A 19,044-nucleotide genomic window follows, 5' to 3' on the forward strand; every position below is an offset into this window, starting at 1 on the left:
AGTCAGAGCACCTGATCTGTATGCTTGTTCAGTGTCTATGGCTAAAAGTATTAGAGACACAGGATCAGCAGGAGAGTCAAGAAACTGGTATTATTTTAAAAGGAAAAATCCATATCCTTTTCAGTTTAGGTTCCCTTTAAGATACTCCCCTGTCACGCCTCTTATCACGATCTTGTCACACATTCATTTGAAGGAAAGAAAAAAAGTTTAGAGTAAATGAAATACATTGTTCAATAGAAAAAATAATATACTTATTTGTCCTTTGTGTGACCCTTTCTTTCCATACACTATACACAGGGTGCAATGAAATGATGATTTGAGGCCAGTCAAAGCATAGCGGAGAAGAGCAACAGAGGAATCCAAGCTACCCATTGTTGTGATAGGACTACACTTCCCATGCTCCCTTACACTGGACGCGCGCAGTGACGTCACAATCAGCCGTTCCTGTCCTCTGTGTTTATGGCCTTACGTGGTGACGTTACCGGGTAGCGATCCCATCGCCTCCAGCAGCAGCAGCAGCAGTAGAAGCATCATCATCATCTCCTCTTCTTCTGTTGTTGCAGCGGCCGCCGTGTATGCAGAGCAGCCGAGGCCGGAGAGAGCCGCTCTCAGCCAGGAAATAGAGGAAGCGCTATTGTCAGTCAGCGGTGCGCTTGCTACATCCACTGCCGCTGTCATCGTGACGCCGCCAGCAGCAGCAGGCCTGTGACTCGGGCTCACCCGCAGGGAGGAGCAGCCCTCCGCTCCAGCGCGCTGTAAGTCGGAAGGAGACACAGTGTACCATTGCCTGGGCAGAGCTGGCTGCAGCAGGGCCCCGGCGGGCAGATGTGCCCCTGATATAGCAGCAATGGGCATGTACTGTATATGGCAGTGCACGACTTAGCTGCAGCATCATTGTCTAATGAAATAATGTTCTGTCAGGATGGGGAAACCTGTCACCTGATGACCAAGCCTACCTGGGCTTATTGTATTTTCTATGTCCATCCGGAGGTGACATATGCTTGTTAGATTCGGTATTATGTATGCATGGGCAATGGAGATGAAAGAAAAGTTTGCCTTATATGTATTGTGCTTGCTAGGAATTGTAAATGTGTAGGCGCTCCTCAGGCTTCTGAACAGCCAATTAGTTAATGGATAGCATTGTTTACCCACTGCTCTGATTAAGGACTGATAGATATGGAAGATGAATGCTGACATTCATTTAATTTTGAACAATACCGGTTGCCTGGCTGTCTTGCTGATCCTCTGCACCTAAAGGGCCCCAATATCAAGTGGCGTATGGGCACCTTTAAGGTGCGTACACACGGCATACTTTAGCAAACGACTGATCCGTCAGACTCTCCTGCTGAGCGGATCTGTCAGAAACAGTCTTATCAGTCTGCCGACAGACTGTACACATGTCCTAGAACGTCCGCCCAGCGGGAGGGTCCGACGGACCCGTCGTCTGCTAAAGTGTGCCGTGTGTACGCACCTTAAAGGTGCCCATACGCCACTTGATATTGGGGCCCGATCGACCGTATGATTTGATCATTTTTATCGAATATGTAGAGAATTCTTAACTGTTGACTGATCTTTTAATCAATATCCAGTCAAAAGGATCGATTGTGCTTGCTGGAAAATCTGTCACAAGTGCTTGATCATGTGTGCTGTGGTAATGGCCTTTCGATATCGATTCCGGCCAGTGTTCCCCCAAAGTGTTAGTGTCCCCCTTCTGGAGTGTAAAGTCTCACTTCCCTGCCTGCGCAACTGCTGGCCTCCGGTGTCCACCATCACTGCCTGTACCATGTGGCACCAGGCACATGTATGACATCACTACATGCACCTGGTGCCATGTGGTAAAGGTGCTCACGTTGATGCTGAAACTGGGGGGACACTGGGGGGGGGGGGGGGCAGGCAGGCGGTGGCGCTGTCTCAAGGCTGATCTGCCTATACATCGAGTGATGTAAGGCTGCCTCAGGACTTATATCCATAGACCCCAAACAGGAATGCATGCAGATCAGATGTTTCTGACACATATCTAACAAGATTAGCTGCATGGTTGTTTTGGGTGTGGGATTGAGACACTACTGATGCCAGAATGATCAGGACAGCCAGGCAACTGGTATTGTTTAAAAGGAAATTGAGCAGTATCTCTTCAGTATCTCTTCTACCTTTCTCTTCCTAGTAGTTCCTAGTAGTTTGGGTCACCCTGAGCTGCTTGGTTACTCTGTTGTACCTTTCTCTTCAGATTCCCTTTAAAGTAGGTTTCAGTTCCAAAATTATCAGCAGGGGCTGAACTGGAACTTTGCACAGGGCTAATCAGACTCAGAAAGCTATTGATTCATTAATTGACAGTTTTATTATTTGAACAGCTGATGTCTTGATTCTTTAGCTCCTTGTAGAGTTTTGCTTCTGCCTTGCTATTCCTGTTCCCAGAGAGCAAAAAAAAAATCATTTTTAATGCTCGACTCTAGAATCTATTCACGTGTTTCCTGGTCTGTTAATTACTGTCAGAGATTAGTCCTGTGTCCTTAATTTTTCTGTTTGGAGAACAATGGAATGCGGAAACACCGCTATGCAATATTTACGGGATCTGATTGTCTTTATATTTTGGCTTCAGTTCGCGTTATTCCTCTAACTCGCTGCATGCAGGCTTTGTATTCAGTCTCCATTGGAGCTTGCATTATGCTGCTAAGTACTGTGGACCTTGCCTAATGCTACGTACACACATGCGACAACGATCGTTCGTTAAGAACGACGAACGAACTTTTAATTGATGAAAGAACGACCTAAGTAAAGGTAGTTTTAAAATGTGTGTAACGATCTGATCGTTAGAACGAACGTTACATCACAGAAAGCAACTATTGCGCCTGCGCATAAAAATGAGAAGTTCCATGGAGAAATAGTGAAATGCGCATGTCAAGCCTAGTACGAACGATCGTTTCCAACGATGTACTACTTTTGCAAACGATCGTCGTTGGTTAAAATCCGCCGAGACAGAACTTTCTTTTGTAGCGATTTTGCTCGTTCGTCGTTTGCCTTAATAGTCGGTGGTTCGTTTTTTGTAACGATCGTCGTTGGTAAAGATCGGGGAACGATCGTTACAAACGACTATAGTCGCATGTGTGTACGCACCTTTAGTGTACTAGAACTTTTATGGAGCTAATCTGATCTGGAACGTTAATGCCCCCTACTCACTGGAACTTTCACTCTTTACGATCATTTATTACTATTTTATGAGCTTGCAGTCTTATGACCCAAACAATCTAGCACCAGTTTTGAGGCAAGCCAGTTAACTTACTGGTATATCTGGGAAAACCCAAACAGTAGAAACTATATTGCATGCATGTAACAACATGTTTGGGGTTCAAGTCTCAGTCTCTACTGTAGCAAAGCAAGACAAATAACAACCTAGCCCCCACGGTCCTGCTACACTCTTCTCTGTAGACTGTTGACTGGCATGTTCTACAGTCTAGTGATAGGGCTTTGAGTAAAGCGACAAGCTTTTTGTTGCTATGGGAATGTTTTAGTTATTTCTGAAGTGATGATATTTGAGGCTTCAGAAAGAGTGTCAGTGGGTACATTATTCGCTTTTTTGGATTTATGACTCCATCTTCTCTTAATCTTAATTCTATATAGCTGATTTTTGGTTTGGTGAGCATACAGAGTAGAGGAGACGTTAAACCCAGTAGACTGAAAATTATGGTTCCTCAAAATCTGCAGGGTTACATGTTGTCCTAACATGTCAGTAATATGTATTGTTTTTAACAAGCATATTATTGTGATAATCCTTTGGCCAACAATATTTTCATCAGATGCGATCTTTTGATGCAGTGTGTGGTGAAAATCGATGTGAAATGATGCTTTGGTCGATCTGAAACTTGGATTTTACAGTTGAATCGGAAGAGATAAAATGCCCTAATCAACCTGTTTATGGGAGCAAATGAAAATTACCTTCCGATTACTTGTGATAGTTAAAAAATTGCGTTTAAATATAGCTTCTGATGAACAAAATCTTACCGTTAATGGGCACTTTTAAGAGGCAATATTTGTATTTAATACTTGAAAGTGTATATAGAATTACAGACCTCTTTCAAGATCAGGCGTAGGCTCGAAGGATCTGTTAACCATGTGTGTTTAAAAGTAGGGTATGGAATTTGAGTTATAAGTAATAATAATCATTTGCAAACACAAAACCATTACCATAAGATCTTGCTTGTATGTGATCTCAGTTATTTACCTATCCCAGTCTTGTTCAGTGACATTACTCAGCCACTGTGATTTATTCATGTCATTTGCTTGTATATATATGAATTGTTGATGTGGAGATATCACTTGAGCCCTGGTCACCTTGGGACGATACATATATATTTGCTAACATTATGATGAACAGTTGCTGTTGTGCTAGTTTAGAATAGATACGGTATGTTGTATTCCTTATCTGTATAGCATATTTCAGGCATATTATAGTGGCTGTATGTTTAATAAATTCTCACTTGTATATCCTACATGTCATGTTTCCATTATGATATTATACTGCAGTTTATTGTATATTTTTTCTGTGAACATCGTTGGCTATTTACTTATTGATCCATTGGCTTTGCCCATTGGGCTTTTTATTCTTTGGAGAAATTGTGTTTCGGAATTATGATGGACACGGTAAAGGCTACTTGCAGGAGCTTATAACCTATTCCGGCTTGGCGAATAAAGGATCTTCTTCGTCTTTGTCCATTAATTCAGTGTCCCATCCTGCCCCCTCCGCAGGGCTTACATCTGTCTTCTTTGGCAGCACCACAAGTCTTTGTCATGAATGCTGTTGCCGTGGGATTGTGAAATTTTGGGGGATGTAACTCTTTATCATTTCAAAATAATATGTTCTGCATCTCCAATGTGTTGGTTGTCTTCCTGTTTTGTTTTTTTCCTTAAGAACCAGCGATCACCTTTTGGCTTTTCAATGTGGTTATTAAGAAGTTTGTTTTTTTCCATATCTATTCTGAAATGTCTATGTATTTTGGCTGACCTAGTTAGTGTTTACGTACATAAAATTACAGTATTACAGAAAGGCTGCATGGAAATATGTGCGCGAAGTCAAAAGTGCCGTAGGTGACATAGGAAAAATTACATGTTTACTAAGTTTTTGCGGACGCTAGTTTCAGATGCATCTGCTGCCGCAGTGAAAGTGCCTCTTTATATGTCGGTCTCAAACTTAGGAGGAAGTGTAGCATTTGGGGGTGTTGCATTTTTTGTTGTTGTCTTCCTCCTCTTAGCGTGACATAGTTAGACAGGAGGAAGTCAACAAGATGACTCTACCAGACATCAAAACAAAAGTCATGTGCTTTTTTTTTTTTTTTCCTCTTCGCCATATCATGATAAACTGCACTTTTTATTGTTATGGTATTTATGTTGCAGTTATGTGTTAATGTAAAGCTGTGACAAACAAACATTTTATAACGATTTGACTCTGCATTCTGAAGCTCCTCTTGCTGTGAGATTTTGTTGGCTTGAAGTGGCAGTCTATCTCTTATTTTATGTATTGAAATTCCTAGCATTTCCCCCTCTGGTGCAAAGCTAAAAGCCCATAACGCTGTGGTAAAAGGTGTCCTCGTGTCATTACTGACCCTTCCTTTTTATTAGTAAGTTTAGTAATAAATATATTTTCATGAATGTTAGGCTACCATTCACAGTGGTGCATTGCATCGGACAATATAATCACATTGTTAGTGCGATGCAGTTATATTGTAATATGTTTACATTGGTGTGTCAGAAGCTTTCTGGGACAACAAAGGTATGATTTGCATGTTAAAGCAGTGATGCATTGTGGGAGACATATGCTCACTCCAACCTGAATAACCGCAAATGCCTTCTGTTTTAAAGAACGCACATTTCCGTTTTGCATAGCATTTTAGTAAGAAGTAAGCAGGCTTTCTGGCTCTTTTTAGCCCATTACACACTCACAGGAGTTCTGGTTCACCATGAGCTTGCTGGGTAGTCTGTAACTCTATTTTCTGTAGTGCAGTGATGTGCAGCCTCCTTACCTCACAGGTGTACAGCTTTCATGTCCGGTGTCTGAGGTTTGCAGCTACAACCAAGCACCTTGTACTGTTTCTATGGAGACCTGATGGGTGGGGTAAAGAAGTGAACCATATGCTCTCATTGTTGATGTTTGAAGATCTGGCAGGACACATTTTTGCATGTCATATGGGGCAGCAAGTTTAAATTCTTGACCAAGAAGCTTCTGTTCGAGGCCTTGGCCAAGTTCAGTAAAGTGTGCGTAGGAGACTTTATAGTTTGCACAACATGCAATTCACTGCTCCTTTGAACAAGTCTGTTGGATATAAGCTTTTGAGTAGCTCTTTGTTTGTGATTCAGAAGCTGAGTTGTTAATAGATTGTATTTAGAGGTGTTAACAGCTGTCTTGTTTCACTATCTTGTTCACAATGGATACCTAAAGCATAAGATAAAGGGGCCCATACACCTAACGATTTTCCCACCGATATACAGCCGATCGAATCGGCTGTGAAATTCGCCTCGCACATCGCTGACAGAACGATCGATCCGTCCGTGCGGAAGATTTTCCTCGATTGCCGGCGGGTCGGGAGTGCGTCGATAGCGGCGTTCGAATGCCCGACGACTGTCTTCTTTCCGCCCTGGGTTCCGGACCGTTCCTGCAGCTACACAGAACTTCCTGTCCCGGCAGGAAGTTTAAACACTAGAGCCCCTTTACTGTTTAAACTTCCCCCTGGAAAGGAAGTTCAGTAGCTGCAGGAACGGACCGGAGACCAGTGCGGAAAGAAGACAGCCGGGACCAGGGGAGTCGCGCCGGCGGAACAGGTAATGTATGGGGGGGAGTGGCGGCAGCAGCGGCGGCTCCACAGATTGTGATCGGTTTCAGGCTGAAGTCGATTCACAATCTGTTTGCAGTAAAGGTGGCCATACGATCCCTCTCTGATCAAATTCGATCAGAGAGGGATCTATCTGTTGGTCGGATCTGATGGCACATCGACGAGTGTATGGCCACCTTAACTCTTAAGTTTGTTGTCTGATTTCTTGGCTGATCAGCCCCTGCTTCCAGAATCTAATGCTGGGAATACCCATACACTAGATTTTGTTAGATGGTTCGATAGATAATTTCCGACATGTTTGGTCTTATTTTCAATCGTTTTTCTGATCGATTTCACATAGAAATGAATGGAAATTGATAAGAAAATAGATCGAACAGTAAATCTACTGAAAAATCTTCGTGTATTCCCAACATAAAGATTGTCTATTTTAAAGGGCAGGGTTACCCACCCTAATGTTTCTCATTTTCTGTTATACTAATTCTATCCAAAGAACACGTACCCGTTTAGCTAGATATTTTGATACTAATATGTATGTGTATTTGTGGTGTTAGATGTGGTGTTTGTGCTCTTTGTGAACTATTTATTATACTCCCTATTGTTTTGTACTCTGCACAATGCCATGGAATATGTTGTTGCTATATAAATACAAATAAAAATAATAAACAAAATCCTACAGCTTCATACTGCTTTCTCCATGTCCCCTTTATTAACAAAACAAATTGCATTGTTTGCCAAATTAAAGAATCAGTCTACAATCCATTTACTTGTATTGCTGTCACCCACTGCGATCTTGAAAGGTGCATTAACTGGCAGGCAGCAATGCAATAAAAATCAAATTTCAACAGCAACTGGTCTGAGTTTATTAAGTGATAAAGATGCTAATCCTGCATTCAAAACTTTCAAAACTTTTTCTGCTGTTATGATTTGGCGTTATCACATACCTTATTAGCACTGGCCCTTTAGTAGTCAGTGCCAAACAGTTGCATGCTGGGGGTTCTTTTTGACCATAATATATTCCTCCTCTTCCATTTATTTCCCTGCCTAGCTGCTTATCAGAAACACCCTCTGATCACTTGTGTTTACAAGCAAGGCTGAGGTGACGCAGCAATTGGAGGAGTAAATAAAAAAGACAGTGCAGTTCTTAGTATACACCCCAGTGGGAGTTTCTGAAGACTCCGGGAGGAGGGCAGCTAATGAATACACAATGAGCAAGAGAAAGGGGGGGGGGGGACAAGAGTCAAGGAGGATGTGTCAGCATTAGCTTGGCAAGATGGCCACTGCCTAGAATAGGATTTTCTGCTTTTCCTTTATAAAATTCACAGGAATCATTACGTGGATGGCACAATACATCTGTTATGTAAGTAGAAGTAGTATTTATCTACTTATATATGTGTTTTTTATTTCTAGGTTAGCATGGGTGTCGCTTGTTCTTTAAGGCTACTTGCACACCAAGACGTTGCGTTAGGTGTTACGTTAAGGTCACATAACGTGCACCTAACGCAAGGCCTGGTGCTCTTCGATGGGGACGTCAGATTGAGCCGCGTTGTGCAGCTCACTCTGGCGTCCGTGATGCCGTGATGCGTACTCTTGGACGCATGCGGCATCACGTGGTCCCGCCGGCCAATCGCCGCACAGAGCGGCCGCACCAGGAAGTAAACACTGCACGTCACAACGTGCAGTGAATATTAGCCATGTGCCTGGCCACTCTCCGCTTCTCCCCAACATGACTGAGCATGTGCAGACAGTGTAATGCGGCTTAAGCCGCTGTAACGTTATAGTATGCTGCACTTTCGGAAGAACGTGCAGCGTTACATGTAACGCAACGTAGGCAATGTGAACAGCCCACTTGTGTTACATTGCTGTGCGTTGGGGGAGCGTTACAGGCTGCACTAACGTGCGCCTGTAACGACTTAGTGTATAAGCAGCCTCAATCGGACCTGAACTCAGAACTCCTCTCTGCTCTGCTAGATACACAACAGCATAATAATATTTAAACAAAAAAACATTTCTTTGTTACAGCTGATACCAATCCTAAAATAAATCTGCCCAGTTTCTACTTCCTGATTCATGGAAGCAGACATATTGTTTACAGCCTGTACTTTCAAATGGGCTTATCTGCCGTATGCAGTCATGTGACACAGGGAAGGATCAAATTACAACTAGTGATTAGACACAAATGAGGGGGAATTACACAGGCTAAACTCTTTAAGGGCTGGTGCACACCGAGCGGCTTTTTGGGCGTTTTCAGATCCGCTTGCGGCTGCGGATCTGCTTGGTCAATGTATCTCAATGGGGTGGTGCACACCAGAGCGGCAGGCGTTTTGCAGAAACGAAAAATGCCTGGGTGAGGCATTTTTTGGATTGCGGATGCGTTTCTGCCTCAATGTTAAGTATAGGAAAAACGCAAACCGCTCTGAAAAACGGCACTTCAGAGCGGTTTTGCAGGCGTTTTTTGTTACAGAAGCTGTCCAGTAACAGCTTTACTGTAACAATATATGAAATCTACTATACTGAAAACCGCAGCAGCAATCCGCAAAACGCTAGCAAAACGCCTCATAAAAATAAAAAAAAGCGTTTAAAAATCTGCTAGCATTTTGCGGATCTGCTAGCGGGTTTTGGTGTGCACCAGCCCTTAATGCATACAGGGTGCATTTTTGATATGTTTTCCTTGTGTCCAGTCAAAAGTCCAGGTCCAATTTAAAAATCGAAAATCCTAACATTTGTTTAGCGCATTTTTCATGCAGCCCACTAAGGGCGCAATTCAAAGTGGAGAATGTTTTTCAACAATCAGCTGGTTTCCCCCATATAAATATGGTGGTTACTATTTTATTTCTCATCAATTAGGAACAGTAGTGGTGATTGTGGAAAGTAATGATCCCACTTTTTTATTTTAGAAATATGGTTATTTGCCGATCTCCCGGAAATTGCACGTATTTCTGCAGTTCTACAACATTTGAGTCTCGTGCTTAGTTACCATTACCAAACCCTATTAAAATATCAAAAGTGAGGAAACTCACTTCAGGTTAGACACATACTTATGTAGAGGGAAGGCCCTGGATACTATAGAGCCTTTCTGGTCTTCAGTCCATTCCGTTGTTTCAGCGCCATCACCTGTTGAAAGTTATCTGACTGGCTGTGTATTCGGTACTCATTGGGCAGACTTCAGAAATACTTGCATCCCTGAGGTCTTCCAGAGATTGCGCATGCGTGAGCTTGGATGGGCTCTTCAGTAGTACTCGGAGATCCAAGTACTTCAAAGGCAGCCGGAGGAGTTCCTTAAGCTGGCCACTAACGGTCCAATTTCTAGCGAAAAATCGTTCGAGCGATCAGAAATTCTGATCGGATTGGTTTTAAATAATTTCCATTGGTGGACACAATCGATTATGAACGAGTGAAAAAAATGTCGCCCGAATGAATTTTCGTCGAACGAAAATTTGGATTTTCTTGGTGGTCGTGATAGATAGGAAGCAATGATTGGTTAGTTGATGGTGTACTGAATGATTTTTCGTCCGATCAGAATTTCTGATCGCTCGAACGATTTTTCGCTAGAAATTTGACCGTTAGTGGCCAGCTTAAGAGGTATGCAACCTAGCATGTGGAATATCTTAAGGGGGCGGCGCTAGAAAGACGGGATGGTCCAAGGGCCCGGAAGGCTCTGTGGTATGCAGAGCCTTGCCTCTATGTAGGTAAGTGTCTAGCCTGAAGTAAGTTTCCTTACTTCAAGTTCACATCTGGAGGATTTGCATGTTGTTTCCCTGCATGCACAATTGCACCAGATGTGAAAGCCTATGGTAATCAGTGGGCTGGGTCACATCTAATGTTCCCTCATGCCGGAAAAAAACTTGCTGCTTGCAGCATAATATAATATATAAGTTCTGAGCGCGGCCGCAGCTGATTTGTTGCCGGTCCTCTGCCGCTTTGTAACACCACCACCTGTCAGCGGTTGACACGCGTAGTGCTACTACCGCTGCAATTCAGACGCATTTAAATAACACCAGAATTGCACTGGTGGGCCAGAGACTGAACTGCTCGGCAAGTATGCATTTCAGCCTCCCATCTGAAAGAGGCCTTCATGGAGCGTTTAAATTCTGGGACAGCTGTAAAGAAAAAAAAAAATCTGTACATGCTATGTTGACATGGCCAACTTTGCCAACCCCCCCCTTCCCCTCCTCCTACAGTCCTTCTGCTCCTTTAATGTTCTTTCAGGCCCCTCCGTTGTGCCACTGTGAAGTCCGCTATCCGGTGGGATTGCAAGCCACTGCGCATGCGCTGTTCTGGGTTGCTTGCCTCATCCATTGCGTTCCTATGGCTGGGGCTGTTCTTCACAAGTGCAGTTACAGTGATAATGAACTGCACATGCGGAGAACGTCTAACCATGGAATCACGACCAGCCAAGTTACAGACTCTGGGGCTGACAGTGGCACAATTTGTAGAGGACTGGGAGGATGTTGAGGAAGCTAATGGACTGGAGGAAGCCCGAGGTAAGTCAAAATCCATTCCTTCTATTCATCTCAGGAACACTCTAAACGCTAAATTTTTTTTGTGTGCTGGCTTAAATTTAATTTGCTGAGAAAATGATGGAAGTCCTGCGGGGAGGATTTTTTTTATTCAGCTGTAGCAGAGCACCAACTATGTGGGAAGCAGTTTGATTTTTGGAAAGTTTTTTTTTTTGTTTTTTTTTTTGTTTTGTTTCACTGATTAGGATAAACAACCCCCACCCCCCACCCCCTACCCCCTTTCCTCAGCATGTATAGTTCTCCAGTTTGTTTATCCTATTATCATGCAGTTGTATTTTATCCAATGATATAAAACAGATCCGCCCTTTCTTCTGAGAAATGACAAGGCTGTAGCTCCCAGGAAAGGAGTCACATGATAACAGCTGCAGGTGGCAATGCTTTGCATGTATACATGCACATGTGAGAAGATGAGGTTTGGTGACCCCCGAGACATGTGAAATAATGATGTGGCCACATGGGCAGCTGTGCCATAAGCCGGAACTCTGTGAACTTCCTTTTGCTGAGGGATACAGGGAAGTGAAATGCCTCAGCCAGTAGTTTGCACTTGGCTGTATACATCATGTGAATAGAATGTCAAACATCTGGAACTGTGTAAGTGTGGGAACTCAGACACACTTGTGAGAAGGTGTTTTTTTTCTTTCTTTTTTTAATCCTTGTTTTCTTCCAACAGATGATCACATGTATTCTACTGGAAGATTATTTTAAAGGCCCACTATTGCGAATAATTGTAAAATAAAAAAAAAAACATAAAAACTCATACATATAAAGTACATTTCTCCCAGAGTTACTGTCAGAACTGACAAGTTGTGAACTAGTCCATCCCCTTATGGGGGATTCTCTGGTTTCCTTTATTTTCAAAAGCACTTGGTAAATGCTGGACTTGCTCAGTCCAACTGCCAGAATAGTGTGCAAACAGATGGAGGGTGGGCTGCATCTTTTGTATAGATAATTTCCAGGGAGTGCTTTTGTAAAGAATATTAAATACTGAGAATCCCCCATGAAGAGATGGGCTAGTCAGTTCCGTCAGATTTCTACTAAATACTGTAAGTGACAGCGAAAGAGGAGAAAAGTATTTTATAGCTCAATTTACTCTGGGAGAAATGCACTTCTTATTTGGGTGTGCTTTTTTTTAGTGCATAGAAACACATAGCAATGCTCTTTGGAGATGTTTTTTATTTTACTACTAATTAAAAAAAAAATTCAAATTAAAAAAATCTTTGACAACTGCTACATCAAATAATCAAACCCCATGCTGAACAAAAACGTGTTTAAGCGTACGTAAAATGCATGGGTCCACTTAAAACTGCAATGCACTGAAACGTGTTATGAATTGCACATCAAAGCATGTGTTTTTTTTTAATCATGCACTTAAATACTTTTCTGAATGCACCTAATGTAAAGGAGGCCTAAAGGGCATGGTGACACTATTTTCTTCCACTTTTTTCTGCTAGCATATGATTGCACCTGTCCCATAAGGGCCTTTTTAAACTACCCTGCGATTTGCGATTCTAATCGCAAGGTACATTAAACTAATGGAAACTGCAGCAGCAATTTCCATTAGTGCGATCCGATTGCAATGCGATTTTGGTCAAAGTGCAATCATCATCCTGCCGCGTTTTGTATGCGATTGACCTGTACTATGAGTATAGTAGCTCAATCGCAATCGCATAGTGGAAATTCACAATCGCTATTGCATTTCATAGTGGAAAAGAGCCCTAAGGATGTTTATCCAGAAGTGCAGCCTCTATACTTAAAGGATACCCCAACTGAAATGTGACATAATGAGATAGACATGTGTATGTACAGTGCCTAGCACACAGATAACTATGCTGTGTTCCTTTTTTTCTTTCTCTGCCTGAAAGAGTTAAATATCAGGTATGTGAGTGGCTGACTCAGTCCTGACTCAGACAGGAAGTGACTACAGTGTGACCCTCACTGATAAGAAATTCCCTTTTTTTTTACCTCTTTCTTGCTCTCAGAAGCCATTTTCTGCTAGGAAAGTGTTTTATAGTTGGAATTTCTTATCAGTGAGGGTTACACTGTGGTCACTTCCTGTCTGAGTCAGGACTGAGTCAGCCACTTGCATACCTTATATTTAACTCTTTCAGGCAGAAAAATAAAAAAAAGAAACACAGCATAGTTATCTGTGTGCTAGGCACTGTACATACACATGTCTATCTCATTATGTCACATTTTAGTTGGGGTATCCTTTAAGGAATGATAAATATCTCTCCGTATACTTCTTGCCTGGATGATTGCCGCGGACCAGGGGTCGAGTGGGGGGTGGACGCGGGTGAACGGCGTGCACTTACTATTTCTTCAGCGTGGACGCCGTCCACCCTAGCGTGTGGAGGGGAGCAGCGCAGAGAATAGGGAGAGCTGTGTGGACGGTGGAGAAGGGGGCCATCTTCCCCCCCCCCCCCTTCCCTCACCTTAGGGTTTTCCCTCTTCTTCGCTGTCCCCTCCAGAAGTAACGTGCGGGCAGCGGGCGGGACTTACCTCTCCTCGTTCCGGTGCCGGATCTGCGTGCCGCTGCTCTGGTCTGGATCAGACCAGACTTGCGGCAATGGAGTGCTCGCGCCGGAACGAGGAGAGGTAAGTCCCGCCGGCTGCCCGCACGTTACTTCTGGAGGGGACAGCGACGGAGGGAGAGCACCCTAAGGTGAGGGAAGGGGGGGGGGAGATGGCCCCCCTTCTCCACCGCTGCTCACAGCTCTCCCTCTTCTCTGCGCTGCTCCCCTCCTCCTGGGGGGACACCTGGCTACCTATTCTGGGACATATACCCCTGCCTACATATATACTGGGCACATATACCCTCTGCCTATATATATATATATACACACACACACACACACACACACACACACACACACACACACACACACACACACACACACACACACACACACACACACACACACACACACACACACACACACACACACACACACACACACACACACACACACACACACACACACACACACACACACACACACACACACACACACACACACACACACACACACACATATATACTGGGCACATATACCCCCTGCCTACATATATACTGGGCACATATACCCCCTGCCTACATATATCCTGGGCACATATACCCCCTGACTACATATATACTGGGCACATATACCCCCTGACTACATATATACTGGGCACATATACCCCCTGACTACATATATACTGGGCACATATACCCCCTGACTACATATATACTGGGCACATATACCCCCTGACTACATATATACTGGGCACATATACCCCTGGCTATATATACTGGGGCACATATACCCCTGCCTACATATATATACACTGGGCACATATACCCCCTGATTACATATACTGGGCACATATACCCCCTGATTACATATACTGAGCACATATACCCCTGGCTATATATACTGGAGCACATATACCCTTTGACTACATATACTGGGCACATATACCCCCTGACTACATTAAATGGGCACATATACCCCCTGACTACATATAATGGGCACATATACCCCCTGACTACATATAATGGGCACATATACCCCCTGACTACATATAATGGGCACATATACCCCCTGACTACATATACTGGGCACATATACCCTTGGCTATATATACTGGGGCACATATACCCCCTGACTACGTATACTGGACACCTATACCTCTGGCTACATATACTGGACACCTATACCTCTGGCTACATATACTGGGCACCTATACCCCTGGCTACATATACTGGGCACCTATACCCCTGGCTACATATACTAAGCAACTATACCTCTGGCTACATATACTGGGGACTACTATACTCATGGCTACTTATACTGGGGACACCTACATATACTGGGCACATATACCCCCTGAGTACATATACTGGGCACATATACCCTTGGCTATATATACTGGGGCACATATACCCCCTGACTACGCATACTGGACACCTATACCTCTGGCTACGTATACTGGGCACCTATACCCCTGGCTACATATACTAAGCAACTATACCTCTGGCTACATATACTGGGGACTACTATACTCATGGCTACTTATACTGGGGACACCTACATATATACTGGGCACATATACCCCTGACTACATATACTGGGCACATATACCCCTGACTACATATACTGGGCACATATACCCCTGACTACATATACTGGGCACATATACCCCTGACTACATATACTGGGCACATATACCCCTGACTACATATACTGGGCACATATACCCCTGACTACATATACTGGGCACATATACCCCTGACTACGTATACTGGGCACATATACCCCTGACTACGTATACTGGGCACATATACCCCTGACTACGTATACTGGGCACATATACCCCTGACTACGTATACTGGGCACATATACCCCTGACTACGTATACTGGGCACATATACCCCTGACTACGTATACTGGGCACATATACCCCTGACTACGTATACTGGGCACATATACCCCTGACTACGTATACTGGGCACATATACCCCTGGCTACGTATACTGGGGACACATATACCCCTGGCTACGTATACTGGGGACACATATACCCCCTGACTACGTATACTGGGGACACATATACCCCCTGACTACGTATACTGGGGACACATACCCCTGGCTACATATACTGGACACCTATACCTCTGGCTACATATACTGGGGACTACTAAACCCCTGACTACATATACTAAGCAACTATACCTCTGGCTACATATACTGGGGACTACTATACTCATGGCTACATATACTGGGGACACCTATAGACCTGGCTACCTATGCTGGGTGTACCTATTTTGGGGGAACTGCTGTCAGATTATCTGCATTTTTGTGGAACTGCTGTTATGTATTTTGGGGAACAGCTGCCAGATTATGTGTATGTTAGGGGAACGGCTGCTGCCAGATTACATGTATTTTGGGGAACTGCTGCCAGATTGTGTATGTTTGGGGGACCACTACTGCCAGATTATGTCTTTTGGGTGTTACGTGTATTTTGGGTGATCCGCTGCCAGGTTTCGCGTATTTTGGGGAACTGCTTCCAAATTATGTGTATGTTGGTGGAACTGCTGCTGCCATATTGTCTATTTTGGGGTAACCACTTCCATATTATCTGTATTTTGGAGGAACTTCTACCAGATTGTGTCTTTTTGGTGAAATGCTGTCAGATTACATCTATTTTTGGGGGTTACACTACGGCAGAGCTCAAACTTTCTCGGCGGACCTTTTACATCACTGCTAAGGTCATGTATATTTGGCCCCACCCATGACCACACCCACGTTATGCTTGACCACGCCCATTTTTTGGCGCTCGGCGCAGGGGTTTTCCACGTGAGTCCACTCACTTCTTTTCCCAGGACTAGACCCCTGCCACGGACCACACAATATTAATCGTGTGTCAAATGAAATTTTCTTGAGAAGCGATCACATTTTAACCACCACTATCTTTGAGTACTGCTCAGTACAAAAAATAAAATGTTTTGGAAGAAACTTCATTTTATTTATATAGTGCTGCAAATCATATGAGATCTAACAGTCACTGTGACTTGCGTTGCTCAGGATGCTCGGACAGTAACCAGGGGGGACAGAGGCTGCACTTGCACACCATATTAGAGCAAATAAAGTGCACAGTGGCTGGGAAAGTTTGTTAGGCCTCTTTTCAACAAGCAGCTGACAACCTGGGTTTCCCTTCCAAACTTCAGACTATATCCTGATTATGTACCGTATGTTTTTCCTAAAATTGGAGCATTTTGTTAGTATTTAGACAAGACAATATTTGGCTTTTTTGAACAGTGATTTCCAGAGGTTAATGCAACGGCAATGCCAGGCCTAGCACACATAACGCGTCATACTTGAAGTGCCCAATCCACTGCTGAGCTGCCGCAAAGTCAACAGCACGTTACCGCTTGACTTTCGAGGCGGCGGAAGTAATGTAAGGCAGTGGGCGACGCATACTTCTTAAAAAGGTTCATGGCATTGTGGCGCGGAACGAGAGAGATCCCCAGGAATCCCAGTGACATTCTTCCTGTCCAGCAGGGAGTACATCACTGGGCTGGGGAGCTATGGGGATCGAAATCGCAATCACGGAAACGGCGATTTCGTGATCGTCATAGTGGCGATTTTGTCCCCCTCTGCTGGCAGCCCCCTCTCATGCTGTGCACAGCTTGCCGCTCCATCGGCGGCGGCTCAGCGGGTGTTACTCGCGCGTCCCTTTCGGCTATGGAGGCGGCTCACTCTCTCCCCAACTTCCGTGCCTGCAGCCTATGAGATTAGCGGGCAACAGACTCCGCCCACAGTCTGTCACTCTTGCGGCGGCTCACTCCTCCCAGCGCCTCCATGTCATTGGCTGGGCGGACGGAAGACTCCGCCCACAGGCTCTCAATCACGCGTAGCTCAGCCTCCCGAGTCCACATCACTAGCTGGCCGGGCAGCCTGTCAATCAACTTTTTTGCACTGCCTCCACTTCCTTTGCACAGCGTGTCAGCGTGATAATGCTGATGACTGTGCTGTGACTGACTGTGGTAACTTAGTATTCTGCGCAGCTGTTTGCAGTGGGGTACTGTGAATTTGAAATTGGGGCAATCTATTCTGCATAGCTGTTTGCTGCAGTGGGGCACAGTAAATTTGTGCAAAGGCATAATTGTGTTTGCAGGAAAGGCTAGGCTTGATAAACTGGCCAAAGCAAAGCTTGATTGACAGGCCTGCAGAGACTCTCATAAAGCAAAGGAAGGACTCACACACACAAACTGAGCCTAGTTGTGAAATTACAAGCTGTCGAAAATCGTGCAAGCTCACGAAAATCGTGAATTGAATCAATCGCAATTTCTGACAGAAATCGTGCGATTCAATCTTTTCCTAAAATCGTTCAGGCCTACCCTGTTGGCACACTCTGCTGCAGGATCATATGTTTATAGTTTTGTGTGTTGCTATGCACTCGGCAGTGGATTGGGCACTTCCAGCATGATGTGGTATGTGTGCTAGGCCCCGCATTGCCGTACCATTACCCTGCCGTAAAATGTGCGATTTTTTCCCCCCCCCCCTCGCATAAAACTGGCCTTAGGGCTCAACCCCACTAGAGCAATTTTGTGAGCTTTTAGGGAGCTATTCAAAATGCTAGCCATTTCCCTAAACGTTCAGCTAATGTTAAATAGATGGGCCAAATTTCACTGGAGCGATTGAGATTACCAAAATTGCAAACGCAGAACATGCAGCATGTTTAGTGTTAAGCGTTAGCGTTTCTGCAATGTAAAGTATATAAACGCTGGCGTAATCGCTAGTCAAAACCTACACAGAGCGATTTTGCTAGCGTTTTGAAATGACTGCACACTGTAAAAAAAAATGTACATTGAAAGGACCAATCAAAGTTAAAATTGCTACACAATCGCTGGCAGAACGCTTACACTTTTTAAAATCGCTACCAAAATTGCTAGAAAACGCTCATACAAATCGCTAGCGATAGCGGTTTGTAGTGGGTTCCAGGCCTCAAACAACGTATATGTAAACTAAGTAAGGCATTGGCTGCTGAGCTATTTCCATGTCACAGTAGTGCAGCATAATTAAAAATGTATTTTTTGGATGCTTGCCCTGGAAAGTGTTAGTAGCAGTTGAGAATTCATTTGTTCAGGTACATTTCTCGGCTGGTCACAAAACTATCTGCATGTAAGCTAAATTTGGGAAACATAACTGGAAAGTGGCGTAA

At 44.0% G+C, this 19,044-nt stretch overlaps 1 protein-coding gene across 1 annotated transcript in view; it reads left to right on the forward strand.

The window, feature by feature from the left end:
- Positions 1-467: 467 nt before the first annotated feature.
- PELI1 (pellino E3 ubiquitin protein ligase 1) overlaps positions 468-19,044 on the forward strand; it is a 101,860-nt gene continuing 83,283 nt past the window's right edge. Inside the window, exon 1 of the mRNA XM_068232368.1 lies at positions 468-755. The gene's annotated coding sequence lies outside the window, so the exon portion shown is untranslated. The remainder of the gene's footprint in view (positions 756-19,044) is intronic.

This window comes from Hyperolius riggenbachi, chromosome 4 (genome assembly GCF_040937935.1).
Source record: "Hyperolius riggenbachi isolate aHypRig1 chromosome 4, aHypRig1.pri, whole genome shotgun sequence".
In the NCBI taxonomy this organism is placed as follows: domain Eukaryota; kingdom Metazoa; phylum Chordata; class Amphibia; order Anura; family Hyperoliidae; genus Hyperolius; species Hyperolius riggenbachi.